This window comes from Phyllobates terribilis, unplaced genomic scaffold, assembly GCF_046119375.1.
Source record: "Phyllobates terribilis strain yellow unplaced genomic scaffold, ASM4611937v1 Scaffold_7__3_contigs__length_470593459, whole genome shotgun sequence".
In the NCBI taxonomy this organism is placed as follows: domain Eukaryota; kingdom Metazoa; phylum Chordata; class Amphibia; order Anura; family Dendrobatidae; genus Phyllobates; species Phyllobates terribilis.
Window position 1 is genome coordinate 115,552,719 of NW_027362767.1, and position 17,731 is coordinate 115,570,449.

The following is a 17,731-nucleotide window of genomic DNA, read 5'->3' on the forward strand; positions in this document are numbered from 1 at the left end:
AGACACCAGGCATCAGACACCAGTCATCAGACACCAGTCATCAGACACCAGGCATCAGACACCAGGCATCAGACACCAGGCATCAGGCACCAGGCATCAGACACAAGGCACCAGGCATCAAACACCAGGCATCAGACACAAGGCATCAGACACCAGGCACCAGGCATCAGACACCAGGCACCAGGTATCAGGCACCAGGCATCAGGCACCAGGCATCAGACAACAGGCATCAGGCACCAGGCATCAGACACCAGGCATCAGTCACCAGGCATGAGGCACCAGACATCAGGCACCAGGCTTCAGACACAAGGCATCAGACACCAGGCATCAGACACCAGGCTCCAGGCATCAGACACAAGGCACCAGGCATCAGACACAAGGCACCAGGCATCAGACACAAGGCTCCAGGCATCAGACACAAGGCACCAGGCATCAGGCACCAGGCATCAGACACCAGGCATCAGACACAAGGCTCCAGGCATCAGACACCAAGCATCAGACACCAGGCATCAGACACCAGGCATCAGACACCAGGCATCAGACACCAGGCATCAGACACCAGGCATCAGACACCAGGCATCAGGCATCAGACACCAGGCATCAGACACCAGGCATCAGACACCAGGCATCAGACACCAGTCATCAGACACCAGGCATCAGACACCAGGCATCAGGCACCAGGCATCAGGCACCAGGCATCAGGCACCAGGCATCAGGCACCAGACACCAGACATCAGGCACCAGACACAAGGCTCCAGGCATCAGACACAAGGCTCCAGGCATCAGACACCAGGCATCAGACACCAGGCATCAGACACCAGGCATCAGACACCAGGCATCAGGCACCAGGCATCAGACACCAGGCATCAGACACAAGGCTCCAGGCATCAGGCACCAAGCATCAGACACCAGGCATCAGGCACCAGGCATCAGACACAAGGCATCAGGCACCAGGAATCAGACACAAGGCACCAGGCATCAAGCACCAGGCATCAGACACAAGGCATCAGACACCAGGCATCAGGCACCAGGCATCAGACAACAGGCATCAGGCACCAGGCATCAGACACCAGGCACCAGGCATCAGACACAAGGCTCCAGGCATCAGACACAAGGCTCCAGGCATCAGTCACAAGGCACCAGGCATCAGACACAAGGCACCAGGCACCAGGCATCAGGCACCAGGCATCAGACACCAGGCATCAGACACCAGGCACCAGGCATCAGACACCAGGCACCAGGCATCAGGCACCAGGCATCAGACACAAGGCACCAGGCATCAAGCACCAGGCATCAGACACAAGGCATCAGACACCAGGCACCAGGCATCAGACACCAGGCACCAGGCATCAGGCACCAGGCATCAGACACCAGGCATCAGACACCAGGCATCAGACACCAGGCATCAGGCACCAGACACCAGACATCAGGCACCAGACACAAGGCTCCAGGCATCAGACACAAGGCTCCAGGCATCAGACACAAGGCTCCAGGCATCAGACACAAGGCTCCAGGCATCAGACACAAGGCTCCAGGCATCAGACACCAGGCATCAGACACCAGGCACCAGGCATCAGACACCAGGCATCAGACAACAGGCATCAGGCACCAGGCATCAGACACCAGGCATCAGGCACCAGGCATCAGTCACCAGGCATGAGGCACCAGACATCAGGCACCAGGCTTCAGACACAAGGCATCAGACACCAGGCACCAGGCATCAGACACCAGGCACCAGGCATCAGACACAAGGCTCCAGGCATCAGACACCAGGCACCAGGCATCAGACACAAGGCTCCAGGCATCAGACACAAGGCTCCAGGCATCAGACACAAGGCACCAGGCATCAGACACAAGGCTCCAGGCATCAGACACAAGGCACCAGGCATCAGGCACCAGGCATCAGGCACCAGGCATCAGGCACCAGGCATCAGACACCAGGCATCAGACACCAGACACCAGGCATCAGACACAAGGCTCCAGGCATCAGACACCAGGCACCAGGCATCAGACACAAGGCTCCAGGCATCAGACACAAGGCTCCAGGCATCAGACACAAGGCACCAGGCATCAGACACAAGGCTCCAGGCATCAGACACAAGGCACCAGGCATCAGGCACCAGGCATCAGGCACCAGGCATCAGGCACCAGGCATCAGGCACCAGGCATCAGACACCAGGCATCAGACACCAGACACCAGGCATCAGACACCAGGCACCAGGCATCAGGCACCAGGCATCAGACACAAGGCACCAGGCATCAAGCACCAGGCATCAGACACAAGGCATCAGACACCAGGCACCAGGCATCAGACACCAGGCACCAGGCATCAGGCACCAGGCATCAGACAACAGGCATCAGGCACCAGGCATCAGTCACCAGGCATGAGGCACCAGACATCAGGCACCAGGCTTCAGACACAAGGCATCAGACACCAGGCATCAGACACCAGGCTCCAGGCATCAGACACAAGGCTCCAGGCATCAGACACAAGGCACCAGGCATCAGACACAAGGCTCCAGGCATCAGGCACCAGGCATCAGACACCAGGCATCAGACACAAGGCTCCAGGCATCAGACACCAAGCATCAGACACCAGGCATCAGACACCAGGCATCAGACACCAGGCATCAGACACCAGGCATCAGGCATCAGACACCAGGCATCAGACACCAGGCATCAGACACCAGTCATCAGACACCAGTCATCAGACACCAGGCATCAGACACCAGGCATCAGGCACCAGGCATCAGGCACCAGACATCAGGCACCAGACACAAGGCTCCAGGCATCAGACACAAGGCTCCAGGCATCAGACACCAGGCATCAGACACCAGGCATCAGACACCAGGCATCAGACACCAGGCACCAGGCATCAGACACCAGGCATCAGACAACAGGGATCAGGCACCAGGCATCAGACACCAGGCATCAGGCACCAGGCATCAGTCACCAGGCATGAGGCACCAGACATCAGGCACCAGGCTTCAGACACAAGGCATCAGGCACCAGGCATCAGACACCAGGCACCAGGCATCAGACACAAGGCTCCAGGCATCAGACACAAGGCTCCAGGCATCAGACACAAGGCTCCAGGCATCAGACACAAGGCTCCAGGCATCAGACACAAGGCTCCAGGCATCAGACACAAGGCTCCAGGCATCAGACACAAGGCTCCAGGCATCAGACACAAGGCACCAGGCATCAGACACAAGGCTCCAGGCATCAGACACAAGGCACCAGGCATCAGGCACCAGGCATGAGGCACCAGGCATCAGACACCAGGCATCAGACACCAGGCACCAGGCATCAGACACCAGGCACCAGGCATCAGGCACCAGGCATCAGACACAAGGCACCAGGCATCAAGCACCAGGCATCAGACACAAGGCACCAGGCATCAGGCACCAGGCATCAGACAACAGGCATCAGGCACCAGGCATCAGACACCAGGCATCAGGCACCAGGCATGAGGCACCAGACATCAGGCACCAGGCTTCAGACACAAGGCATCAGACACCAGGCATCAGACACCAGGCTCCAGGCATCAGACACAAGGCTCCAGGCATCAGACACCAGGCACCAGACACCAGGCATCAGGCACCAGGCATCAGGCACCAGACACCAGACATCAGGCACCAGACACCAGGCATCAGGCACCAGACATCAGTCACCAGACATCATGCATCAGACACAAGGCTCCAGGCATCAGACACAAGGCACCAGGCATCAGACACCAGGCATCAGACACCAGGCATCAGACACCAGGCACCAGGCATCAGACACCAGGCATCAGACATCAGGCACCAGGCATCAGACACCAGGCATCAGGCACCAGGCATCAGTCACCAGGCATGAGGCACCAGACATCAGGCACCAGGCTTCAGACACAAGGCATCAGACACCAGGCATCAGACACCAGGCACCAGGCATCAGACACAAGGCTCCAGGCATCAGACACAAGGCATCAGGCACCAGGCATCAGACACCAGGCATCAGACACAAGACTCCAGGCATCAGGCTCCAGGCATCAGACACCAGGCATCAGACACCAGGCATCAGACACCAGGCATCAGACACCAGGCATCAGACACCAGGCATCAGACACCAGGCATCAGGCATCAGACACCAGGCATCAGACACCAGGCATCAGGCACCAGGCATCAGGCACCAGACACCAGACATCAGGCACCAGACACCAGGCATCAGGCACCAGACATCAGGCACCAGACATCATGCATCAGACACAAGGCTCCAGGCATCAGACACAAGGCTCCAGGCATCAGACACCAGGCATCAGACACCAGGCATCAGACACCAGGCATCAGACACCAGGCATCAGACACCAGGCATCAGACACCAGGCATCAGGCATCAGGCACCAGGCATCAGACACCAGGCACCAGACATCATGCATCAGACACAAGGCTCCAGGCATCAGACACAAGGCTCCAGGCATCAGACACCAGGCATCAGACACCAGGCATCAGACACCAGGCACCAGGCATCAGACACAAGGCTCCAGGCATCAGACACAAGGCTCCAGGCATCAGACACAAGGCACCAGGCATCAGACACAAGGCACCAGGCACCAGGCATCAGGCACCAGGCATCAGGCACCAGGCATCAGACACCAGGCACCAGGCATCAGACACCAGGCACCAGGCATCAGGCACCAGGCATCAGACACAAGGCACCAGGCATCAAGCACCAGGCATCAGACACAAGGCATCAGACACCAGGCATCAGACACCAGGCACCAGGCATCAGGCACCAGGCATCAGACACCAGGCATCAGACACCAGGCATCAGACACCAGGCATCAGACACCAGGCATCAGGCACCAGGCACCAGGCATCAGGCACCAGACACAAGGCTCCAGGCATCAGACACAAGGCTCCAGGCATCAGACACAAGGCTCCAGGCATCAGACACAAGGCTCCAGGCATCAGACACAAGGCTCCAGGCATCAGACACAAGGCTCCAGGCATCAGACACCAGGCATCAGACACCAGGCACCAGGCATCAGACACCAGGCATCAGACAACAGGCATCAGGCACCAGGCATCAGACACCAGGCATCAGGCACCAGGCATCAGTCACCAGGCATGAGGCACCAGACATCAGGCACCAGGCTTCAGACACAAGGCATCAGACACCAGGCACCAGGCATCAGACACCAGGCACCAGGCATCAGACACAAGGCTCCAGGCATCAGACACCAGGCACCAGGCATCAGACACAAGGCTCCAGGCATCAGACACAAGGCTCCAGGCATCAGACACAAGGCACCAGGCATCAGACACAAGGCTCCAGGCATCAGACACAAGGCACCAGGCATCAGGCACCAGGCATCAGGCACCAGGCATCAGGCACCAGGCATCAGACACCAGGCATCAGACACCAGACACCAGGCATCAGACACCAGGCACCAGGCATCAGGCACCAGGCATCAGACACAAGGCACCAGGCATCAAGCACCAGGCACCAGGCATCAGGCACCAGGCATCAGACAACAGGCATCAGGCACCAGGCATCAGACACCAGGTATCAGGCACCAGGCATCAGTCACCAGGCATGAGGCACCAGACATCAGGCACCAGGCTTCAGACACAAGGCATCAGACACCAGGCATCAGACACCAGGCTCCAGGCATCAGACACAAGGCTCCAGGCATCAGACACAAGGCACCAGGCATCAGACACAAGGCTCCAGGCATCAGGCACCAGGCATCAGACACCAGGCATCAGACACAAGGCTCCAGGCATCAGACACCAAGCATCAGACACCAGGCATCAGACACCAGGCATCAGACACCAGGCATCAGACACCAGGCATCAGGCATCAGACACCAGGCATCAGACACCAGGCATCAGGCACCAGGCATCAGGCACCAGGCATCAGGCACCAGGCATCAGGCACCAGACACCAGACATCAGGCACCAGACACAAGGCTCCAGGCATCAGACACAAGGCTCCAGGCATCAGACACCAGGCATCAGACACCAGGCATCAGACACCAGGCATCAGACACCAGGCATCAGGCACCAGGCATCAGACACCAGGCATCAGACACAAGGCTCCAGGCATCAGGCACCAAGCATCAGACACCAGGCATCAGGCACCAGGCATCAGACACAAGGCATCAGGCACCAGGAATCAGACACAAGGCACCAGGCATCAAGCACCAGGCATCAGACACAAGGCATCAGACACCAGGCATCAGGCACCAGGCATCAGACAACAGGCATCAGGCACCAGGCATCAGACACCAGGCACCAGGCATCAGACACAAGGCTCCAGGCATCAGACACAAGGCTCCAGGCATCAGACACAAGGCACCAGGCATCAGACACAAGGCACCAGGCACCAGGCATCAGGCACCAGGCATCAGACACCAGGCATCAGACACCAGGCACCAGGCATCAGACACCAGGCACCAGGCATCAGGTACCAGGCATCAGACACAAGGCACCAGGCATCAAGCACCAGGCATCAGACACAAGGCATCAGACACCAGGCACCAGGCATCAGACACCAGGCACCAGGCATCAGGCACCAGGCATCAGACACCAGGCATCAGACACCAGGCATCAGACACCAGGCATCAGACACCAGGCATCAGGCACCAGGCACCAGGCATCAGGCACCAGACACCAGACATCAGGCACCAGACACAAGGCTCCAGGCATCAGACACAAGGCTCCAGGCATCAGACACAAGGCTCCAGGCATCAGACACAAGGCTCCAGGCATCAGACACAAGGCTCCAGGCATCAGACACCAGGCATCAGACACCAGGCATCAGACAACAGGCATCAGGCACCAGGCATCAGACACCAGGCATCAGGCACCAGGCATCAGTCACCAGGCATGAGGCACCAGACATCAGGCACCAGGCTTCAGACACAAGGCATCAGACACCAGGCACCAGGCATCAGACACCAGGCACCAGGCATCAGACACAAGGCTCCAGGCATCAGACACCAGGCACCAGGCATCAGACACAAGGCTCCAGGCATCAGACACAAGGCTCCAGGCATCAGACACAAGGCACCAGGCATCAGACACAAGGCTCCAGGCATCAGACACAAGGCACCAGGCATCAGGCACCAGGCATCAGGCACCAGGCATCAGGCACCAGGCATCAGGCACCAGGCATCAGACACCAGGCATCAGACACCAGACACCAGGCATCAGACACCAGGCACCAGGCATCAGGCACCAGGCATCAGACACAAGGCACCAGGCATCAAGCACCAGGCATCAGACACAAGGCATCAGACACCAGGCACCAGGCATCAGACACCAGGCACCAGGCATCAGGCACCAGGCATCAGACAACAGGCATCAGGCACCAGGCATCAGACACCAGGTATCAGGCACCAGGCATCAGTCACCAGGCATGAGGCACCAGACATCAGGCACCAGGCTTCAGACACAAGGCATCAGACACCAGGCATCAGACACCAGGCTCCAGGCATCAGACACAAGGCTCCAGGCATCAGACACAAGGCACCAGGCATCAGACACAAGGCTCCAGGCATCAGGCACCAGGCATCAGACACCAGGCATCAGACACAAGGCTCCAGGCATCAGACACCAAGCATCAGACACCAGGCATCAGACACCAGGCATCAGACACCAGGCATCAGACACCAGGCATCAGGCATCAGACACCAGGCATCAGACACCAGGCATCAGGCACCAGGCATCAGGCACCAGGCATCAGGCACCAGGCATCAGGCACCAGACACCAGACATCAGGCACCAGACACAAGGCTCCAGGCATCAGACACAAGGCTCCAGGCATCAGACACCAGGCATCAGACACCAGGCATCAGACACCAGGCATCAGACACCAGGCATCAGGCACCAGGCATCAGACACCAGGCATCAGACACAAGGCTCCAGGCATCAGGCACCAAGCATCAGACACCAGGCATCAGGCACCAGGCATCAGACACAAGGCATCAGGCACCAGGAATCAGACACAAGGCACCAGGCATCAAGCACCAGGCATCAGACACAAGGCATCAGACACCAGGCATCAGGCACCAGGCATCAGACAACAGGCATCAGGCACCAGGCATCAGACACCAGGCACCAGGCATCAGACACAAGGCACCAGGCATCAGACACAAGGCACCAGGCATCAGGCACCAGGCATCAGACACCAGGCATCAGACACCAGGCACCAGGCATCAGACACCAGGCACCAGGCATCAGGCACCAGGCATCAGACACAAGGCACCAGGCATCAAGCACCAGGCATCAGACACAAGGCATCAGACACCAGGCACCAGGCATCAGACACCAGGCACCAGGCATCAGGCACCAGGCATCAGACACCAGGCATCAGACACCAGGCATCAGACACCAGGCATCAGACACCAGGCATCAGGCACCAGGCATCAGGCACCAGACACCAGACATCAGGCACCAGACACAAGGCTCCAGGCATCAGACACAAGGCTCCAGGCATCAGACACAAGGCTCCAGGCATCAGACACAAGGCTCCAGGCATCAGACACAAGGCTCCAGGCATCAGACACAAGGCTCCAGGCATCAGACACCAGGCATCAGACACCAGGCACCAGGCATCAGACACCAGGCATCAGACAACAGGCATCAGGCACCAGGCATCAGACACCAGGCATCAGGCACCAGGCATCAGTCACCAGGCATGAGGCACCAGACATCAGGCACCAGGCTTCAGACACAAGGCATCAGACACCAGGCATCAGACACCAGGCACCAGGCATCAGACACAAGGCTCCAGGCATCAGACACCAGGCACCAGGCATCAGACACAAGGCTCCAGGCATCAGACACAAGGCTCCAGGCATCAGACACAAGGCACCAGGCATCAGACACAAGGCTCCAGGCATCAGACACAAGGCACCAGGCATCAGGCACCAGGCATCAGGCACCAGGCATCAGGCACCAGGCATCAGGCACCAGGCATCAGACACCAGGCATCAGACACCAGACACCAGGCATCAGACACCAGGCACCAGGCATCAGGCACCAGGCATCAGACACAAGGCACCAGGCATCAGACACAAGGCACCAGGCATCAAGCACCAGGCATCAGACACAAGGCATCAGACACCAGGCACCAGGCATCAGACACCAGGCACCAGGCATCAGACACAAGGCACCAGGCATCAAGCACCAGGCATCAGACACAAGGCATCAGACAGCAGGCACCAGGCATCAGACACCAGGCACCAGGCATCAGGCACCAGGCATCAGACAACAGGCATCAGGCACCAGGCATCAGACACCAGGTATCAGGCACCAGGCATCAGTCACCAGGCATGAGGCACCAGACATCAGGCACCAGGCTTCCGACACAAGGCATCAGACACCAGGCATCAGACACCAGGCACCAGGCATCAGACACAAGGCTCCAGGCATCAGACACAAGGCACCAGGCATCAGACACAAGGCTCCAGGCATCAGGCACCAGGCATCAGACACCAGGCATCAGACACAAGGCTCCAGGCATCAGACACCAAGCATCAGACACCAGGCATCAGACACCAGGCATCAGACACAAGGCATCAGACACCAGGCATCAGGCATCAGACACCAGGCATCAGACAACAGGCATCAGACACCAGTCATCAGACACCAGTCATCAGACACCAGGCATCAGACACCAGGCATCAGGCACCAGGCATCAGGCACCAGGCATCAGGCACCAGGCATCAGGCACCAGACATCAGGCACCAGACACAAGGCTCCAGGCATCAGACACAAGGCTCCAGGCATCAGACACCAGGCATCAGACACCAGGCATCAGACACCAGGCATCAGACACCAGGCACCAGGCATCAGACACCAGGCATCAGACAACAGGGATCAGGCACCAGGCATCAGACACCAGGCATCAGGCACCAGGCATCAGTCACCAGGCATGAGGCACCAGACATCAGGCACCAGGCTTCAGACACAAGGCATCAGGCACCAGGCATCAGACACCAGGCACCAGGCATCAGACACAAGGCTCCAGGCATCAGACACCAGGCACCAGGCATCAGACACAAGGCTCCAGGCATCAGACACAAGGCTCCAGGCATCAGACACAAGGCTCCAGGCATCAGACACAAGGCTCCAGGCATCAGACACAAGGCTCCAGGCATCAGACACAAGGCTCCAGGCATCAGACACAAGGCACCAGGCATCAGACACAAGGCTCCAGGCATCAGACACAAGGCACCAGGCATCAGGCACCAGGCATGAGGCACCAGGCATCAGACACCAGGCATCAGACACCAGGCATCAGACACCAGGCACCAGGCATCAGGCACCAGGCATCAGACACAAGGCACCAGGCATCAAGCACCAGGCATCAGACACAAGGCACCAGGCATCAGGCACCAGGCATCAGACAACAGGCATCAGGCACCAGGCATCAGACACCAGGCATCAGGCACCAGGCATCAGTCACCAGGCATGAGGCACCAGACATCAGGCACCAGGCTTCAGACACAAGGCATCAGACACCAGGCATCAGACACCAGGCTCCAGGCATCAGACACAAGGCTCCAGGCACCAGACACAAGGCACCAGGCATCAGGCACCAGGCATCAGACACCAGGCATCAGACACAAGGCTCCAGGCATCAGACACAAGGCTCCAGGCATCAGACACAAGGCACCAGGCATCAGGCACCAGGCATCAGACACCAGGCATCAGACACAAGGCTACAGGCATCAGACACCAAGCATCAGACACCAGGCATCAGACACCAGGCATCAGACACCAGGCATCAGACACCAGGCATCAGGCATCAGACACCAGGCATCAGACACCAGGCATCAGACACCAGTCATCAGACACCAGGCATCAGACACCAGGCATCAGGCACCAGGCATCAGGCACCAGGCATCAGGCACCAGGCATCAGGCACCAGGCATCAGGCACCAGACACTAGACATCAGGCACCAGACACAAGGCTCCAGGCATCAGACACAAGGCTCCAGGCATTAGACACCAGGCATCAGACACCAGGCATCAGACATCAGGCACCAGGCATCAGACACCAGGCATCAGTCACCAGGCATGAGGCACCAGACATCAGGCACCAGGCTTCAGACACAAGGCATCAGACACCAGGCATCAGACACAAGGCTCCAGGCATCAGACACAAGGCTCCAGGCATCAGACACAAGGCACCAGGCATCAGACACAAGGCTCCAGGCATCAGACACAAGGCACCAGGCATCAGGCACCAGGCATCAGGCACCAGGCATCAGACACCAGGCATCAGACACCAGGCACCAGGCATCAGACACCAGGCATCAGGCACCAGGCATCAGACACAAGGCACCAGGCATCAAGCACCAGGCATCAGACACAAGGCATCAGACACCAGGCACCAGGCATCAGACACCAGGCACCAGGCACCAGGCATCAGGCACCAGGCATCAGACACCAGGCATCAGACACCAGGCATCAGACACCAGGCATCAGACACCAGGCATGAGGCACCAGGCATCAGGCATCAGGCACCAGACACCAGACATCAGGCACCAGACACAAGGCTCCAGGCATCAGACACCAGGCATCAGACACCAGGCATCAGACACCAGGCATCAGACACCAGGCATCAGGCACCAGGCACCAGGCATCAGACACCAGGCATCAGACAACAGGCATCAGGCACCAGGCATCAGACACCAGGCATCAGGCACCAGGCATCAGTCACCAGGCATGAGGCACCAGACATCAGGCACCAGGCTTCAGACACAAGGCATCAGACACCAGGCACCAGGCATCAGGCATCAGACACCAGGCACCAGGCATCAGACACAAGGCTCCAGGCATCAGACACCAGGCACCAGGCATCAGACACAAGGCTCCAGGCATCAGACACAAGGCTCCAGGCATCAGACACAAGGCTCCAGGCATCAGACACAAGGCTCCAGGCATCAGACACAAGGCACCAGGCATCAGACACAAGGCTCCAGGCATCAGACACAAGGCACCAGGCATCAGGCACCAGGGATCAGGCACCAGGCATCAGACACCAGGCATCAGACACCAGGCATCAGACACCAGGCATCAGACACCAGGCATCAGGCACCAGGCATCAGACACAAGGCACCAGGCATCAAACACCAGGCATCAGACACAAGGCATCAGACACCAGGCACCAGGCATCAGACACCAGGCACCAGGCATCAGGCACCAGGCATCAGGCACCAGGCATCAGACAACAGGCATCAGGCACCAGGCATCAGACACCAGGCATCAGTCACCAGGCATGAGGCACCAGACATCAGGCACCAGGCTTCAGACACAAGGCATCAGACACCAGGCATCAGACACCAGGCTCCAGGCATCAGACACAAGGCTCCAGGCATCAGACACAAGGCACCAGGCATCAGACACAAGGCTCCAGGCATCAGACACAAGGCTCCAGGCATCAGACACAAGGCACCAGGCATCAGGCACCAGGCATCAGACACCAGGCATCAGACACAAGGCTCCAGGCATCAGACACCAAGCATCAGACACCAGGCATCAGACACCAGGCATCAGACACCAGGCATCAGACACCAGGCATCAGACACCAGGCATCAGACACCAGGCATCAGGCATCAGACACCAGGCATCAGACACCAGGCATCAGACACCAGTCATCAGACACCAGTCATCAGACACCAGGCATCAGACACCAGGCATCAGACACCAGGCATCAGGCACCAGGCATCAGACACAAGGCACCAGGCATCAAACACCAGGCATCAGACACAAGGCATCAGACACCAGGCACCAGGTATCAGGCACCAGGCATCAGGCACCAGGCATCAGACAACAGGCATCAGGCACCAGGCATCAGACACCAGGCATCAGTCACCAGGCATGAGGCACCAGACATCAGGCACCAGGCTTCAGACACAAGGTATCAGACACCAGGCATCAGACACCAGGCTCCAGGCATCAGACACAAGGCACCAGGCATCAGACACAAGGCACCAGGCATCAGACACAAGGCTCCAGGCATCAGACACAAGGCACCAGGCATCAGGCACCAGGCATCAGACACCAGGCATCAGACACAAGGCTCCAGGCATCAGACACCAAGCATCAGACACCAGGCATCAGACACCAGGCATCAGACACCAGGCATCAGACACCAGGCATCAGACACCAGGCATCAGGCATCAGACACCAGGCATCAGACACCAGGCATCAGACACCAGTCATCAGACACCAGTCATCAGACACCAGGCATCAGACACCAGGCATCAGGCACCAGGCATCAGGCACCAGGCATCAGGCACCAGGCATCAGGCACCAGACACCAGACATCAGGCACCAGACACAAGGCTCCAGGCATCAGACACAAGGCTCCAGGCATCAGACACCAGGCATCAGACACCAGGCATCAGACACCAGGCATCAGACACCAGGCATCAGGCACCAGGCATCAGACACCAGGCATCAGACACAAGGCTCCAGGCATCAGGCACCAAGCATCAGACACCAGGCATCAGGCACCAGGCATCAGACACAAGGCATCAGGCACCAGGAATCAGACACAAGGCACCAGGCATCAAGCACCAGGCATCAGACACAAGGCATCAGACACCAGGCATCAGGCACCAGGCATCAGACAACAGGCATCAGGCACCAGGCATCAGACACCAGGCACCAGGCATCAGACACAAGGCTCCAGGCATCAGACACAAGGCTCCAGGCATCAGACACAAGGCACCAGGCATCAGACACAAGGCACCAGGCACCAGGCATCAGGCACCAGGCATCAGACACCAGGCATCAGACACCAGGCACCAGGCATCAGACACAAGGCACCAGGCATCAAGCACCAGGCATCAGACACAAGGCATCAGACACCAGGCACCAGGCATCAGACACCAGGCATCAGACACAAGGCACCAGGCATCAAGCACCAGGCATCAGACACAAGGCATCAGACACCAGGCACCAGGCATCAGACACCAGGCACCAGGCATCAGGCACCAGGCATCAGACACCAGGCATCAGACACCAGGCATCAGACACCAGGCATCAGGCACCAGGCACCAGGCATCAGGCACCAGGCATCAGACACAAGGCACCAGGCATCAAGCACCAGGCATCAGACACAAGGCATCAGACACCAGGCACCAGGCATCAGACACCAGGCACCAGGCATCAGGCACCAGGCATCAGACACCAGGCATCAGACACCAGGCATCAGACATCAGGCATCAGGCACCAGGCACCAGGCATCAGGCACCAGACACCAGACATCAGGCACCAGACACAAGGCTCCAGGCATCAGACACAAGGCTCCAGGCATCAGACACAAGGCTCCAGGCATCAGACACAAGGCTCCAGGCATCAGACACAAGGCTCCAGGCATCAGACACAAGGCTCCAGGCATCAGACACCAGGCATCAGACACCAGGCACCAGGCATCAGACACCAGGCATCAGACAACAGGCATCAGGCACCAGGCATCAGACACCAGGCATCAGGCACCAGGCATCAGTCACCAGGCATGAGGCACCAGACATCAGGCACCAGGCTTCAGACACAAGGCATCAGACACCAGGCACCAGGCATCAGACACAAGGCTCCAGGCATCAGACACCAGGCACCAGGCATCAGACACAAGGCTCCAGGCATCAGACACAAGGCTCCAGGCATCAGACACAAGGCACCAGGCATCAGACACAAGGCTCCAGGCATCAGACACAAGGCACCAGGCATCAGGCACCAGGCATCAGGCACCAGGCATCAGGCACCAGGCATCAGGCACCAGGCATCAGACACCAGGCATCAGACACCAGACACCAGGCATCAGACACAAGGCTCCAGGCATCAGACACCAGGCACCAGGCATCAGACACAAGGCTCCAGGCATCAGACACCAGGCACCAGGCATCAGACACAAGGCTCCAGGCATCAGACACCAGGCACCAGGCATCAGACACAAGGCTCCAGGCATCAGACACAAGGCTCCAGGCATCAGACACAAGGCACCAGGCATCAGACACAAGGCTCCAGGCATCAGACACAAGGCACCAGGCATCAGGCACCAGGCATCAGGCACCAGGCATCAGGCACCAGGCATCAGGCACCAGGCATCAGGCACCAGGCATCAGACACCAGGCATCAGACACCAGACACCAGGCATCAGACACCAGGCACCAGGCATCAGGCACCAGGCATCAGACACAAGGCACCAGGCATCAGACACAAGGCTCCAGGCATCAGACACCAGGCACCAGGCATCAGACACAAGGCTCCAGGCATCAGACACAAGGCTCCAGGCATCAGACACAAGGCACCAGGCATCAGACACAAGGCTCCAGGCATCAGACACAAGGCACCAGGCATCAGGCACCAGGCATCAGGCACCAGGCATCAGGCACCAGGCATCAGGCACCAGGCATCAGACACCAGGCATCAGACACCAGACACCAGGCATCAGACACAAGGCTCCAGGCATCAGACACCAGGCACCAGGCATCAGACACAAGGCTCCAGGCATCAGACACCAGGCACCAGGCATCAGACACAAGGCTCCAGGCATCAGACACCAGGCACCAGGCATCAGACACAAGGCTCCAGGCATCAGACACAAGGCTCCAGGCATCAGACACAAGGCACCAGGCATCAGACACAAGGCTCCAGGCATCAGACACAAGGCACCAGGCATCAGGCACCAGGCATCAGGCACCAGGCATCAGGCACCAGGCATCAGGCACCAGGCATCAGACACCAGGCATCAGACACCAGACACCAGGCATCAGACACCAGGCACCAGGCATCAGGCACCAGGCATCAGACACAAGGCACCAGGCATCAAGCACCAGGCATCAGACACAAGGCATCAGACACCAGGCACCAGGCATCAGACACCAGGCACCAGGCATCAGGCACCAGGCATCAGACACCAGGCATCAGACACCAGGCATCAGACACCAGGCATCAGACACCAGGCATCAGGCATCAGGCACCAGGCATCAGACACCAGGCACCAGACATCAGGCATCAGACACAAGGCTCCAGGCATCAGACACAAGGCTCCAGGCATCAGACACAAGGCTCCAGGCATCAGACACAAGGCACCAGGCATCAGACACAAGGCTCCAGGCATCAGACACAAGGCACCAGGCATCAGGCACCAGGCATCAGGCACCAGGCATCAGGCACCAGGCATCAGGCACCATTCATCAGACACCAGGCATCAGACACCAGACACCAGGCATCAGACACCAGGCACCAGGCATCAGGCACCAGGCATCAGACACAAGGCACCAGGCATCAGACACCAGACACCAGGCATCAGACACAAGGCACCAGGCATCAGGCACCAGGCATCAGGCACCAGGCATCAGGCACCAGGCATCAGGCACCAGGCATCAGACACCAGGCATCAGACACCAGACACCAGGCATCAGACACCAGGCACCAGGCATCAGGCACCAGGCATCAGACACCAGACACAAGGCATCAAGCACCAGGCATCAGACACAAGGCATCAGACACCAGGCACCAGGCATCAGACACAAGGCATCAGACACCAGGCACCAGGCATCAGACACCAGGCATCAGGCACCAGGCATCAGGCACCAGGCATCAGGCACCAGGCATCAGGCACCAGGCATCAGACACCAGACACCAGGCATCAGACACCAGGCACCAGGCATCAGGCACCAGGCATCAGGCACCAGGCATCAGGCACCAGGCATCAGACACCAGGCATCAGACACCAGACACCAGGCATCAGACACCAGGCACCAGGCATCAGGCACCAGGCATCAGACACCAGACACCAGGCATCAAGCACCAGGCATCAGACACAAGGCATCAGACACCAGGCACCAGGCATCAGACACCAGGCACCAGGCATCAGGCACCAGGCATCAGACAACAGGCATCAGGCACCAGGCATCAGACACCAGGTATCAGGCACCAGGCATCAGTCACCAGGCATGAGGCACCAGACATCAGGCACCAGGCTTCAGACACAAGGCATCAGACACCAGGCATCAGACACCAGGCTCCAGGCATCAGACACAAGGCTCCAGGCATCAGACACAAGGCACCAGGCATCAGACACAAGGCTCCAGGCATCAGGCACCAGGCATCAGACACCAGGCATCAGACACAAGGCTCCAGGCATCAGACACCAAGCATCAGACACCAGGCATCAGACACCAGGCATCAGACACCAGGCATCAGACACCAGGCATCAGGCATCAGACACCAGGCATCAGACACCAGGCATCAGACACCAGTCATCAGACACCAGTCATCAGACACCAGGCATCAGACACCAGGCATCAGGCACCAGGCATCAGGCACCAGACATCAGGCACCAGACACAAGGCTCCACGCATCAGACACAAGGCTCCAGGCATCAGACACCAGGCATCAGACACCAGGCATCAGACACCAGGCATCAGACACCAGGCACCAGGCATCAGACACCAGGCATCAGACAACAGGGATCAGGCACCAGGCATCAGACACCAGGCATCAGGCACCAGGCATCAGTCACCAGGCATGAGGCACCAGACATCAGGCACCAGGCTTCAGACACAAGGCATCAGGCACCAGGCATCAGACACCAGGCACCAGGCATCAGACACAAGGCTCCAGGCATCAGACACCAGGCACCAGGCATCAGACACAAGGCTCCAGGCATCAGACACAAGGCTCCAGGCATCAGACACAAGGCTCCAGGCATCAGACACA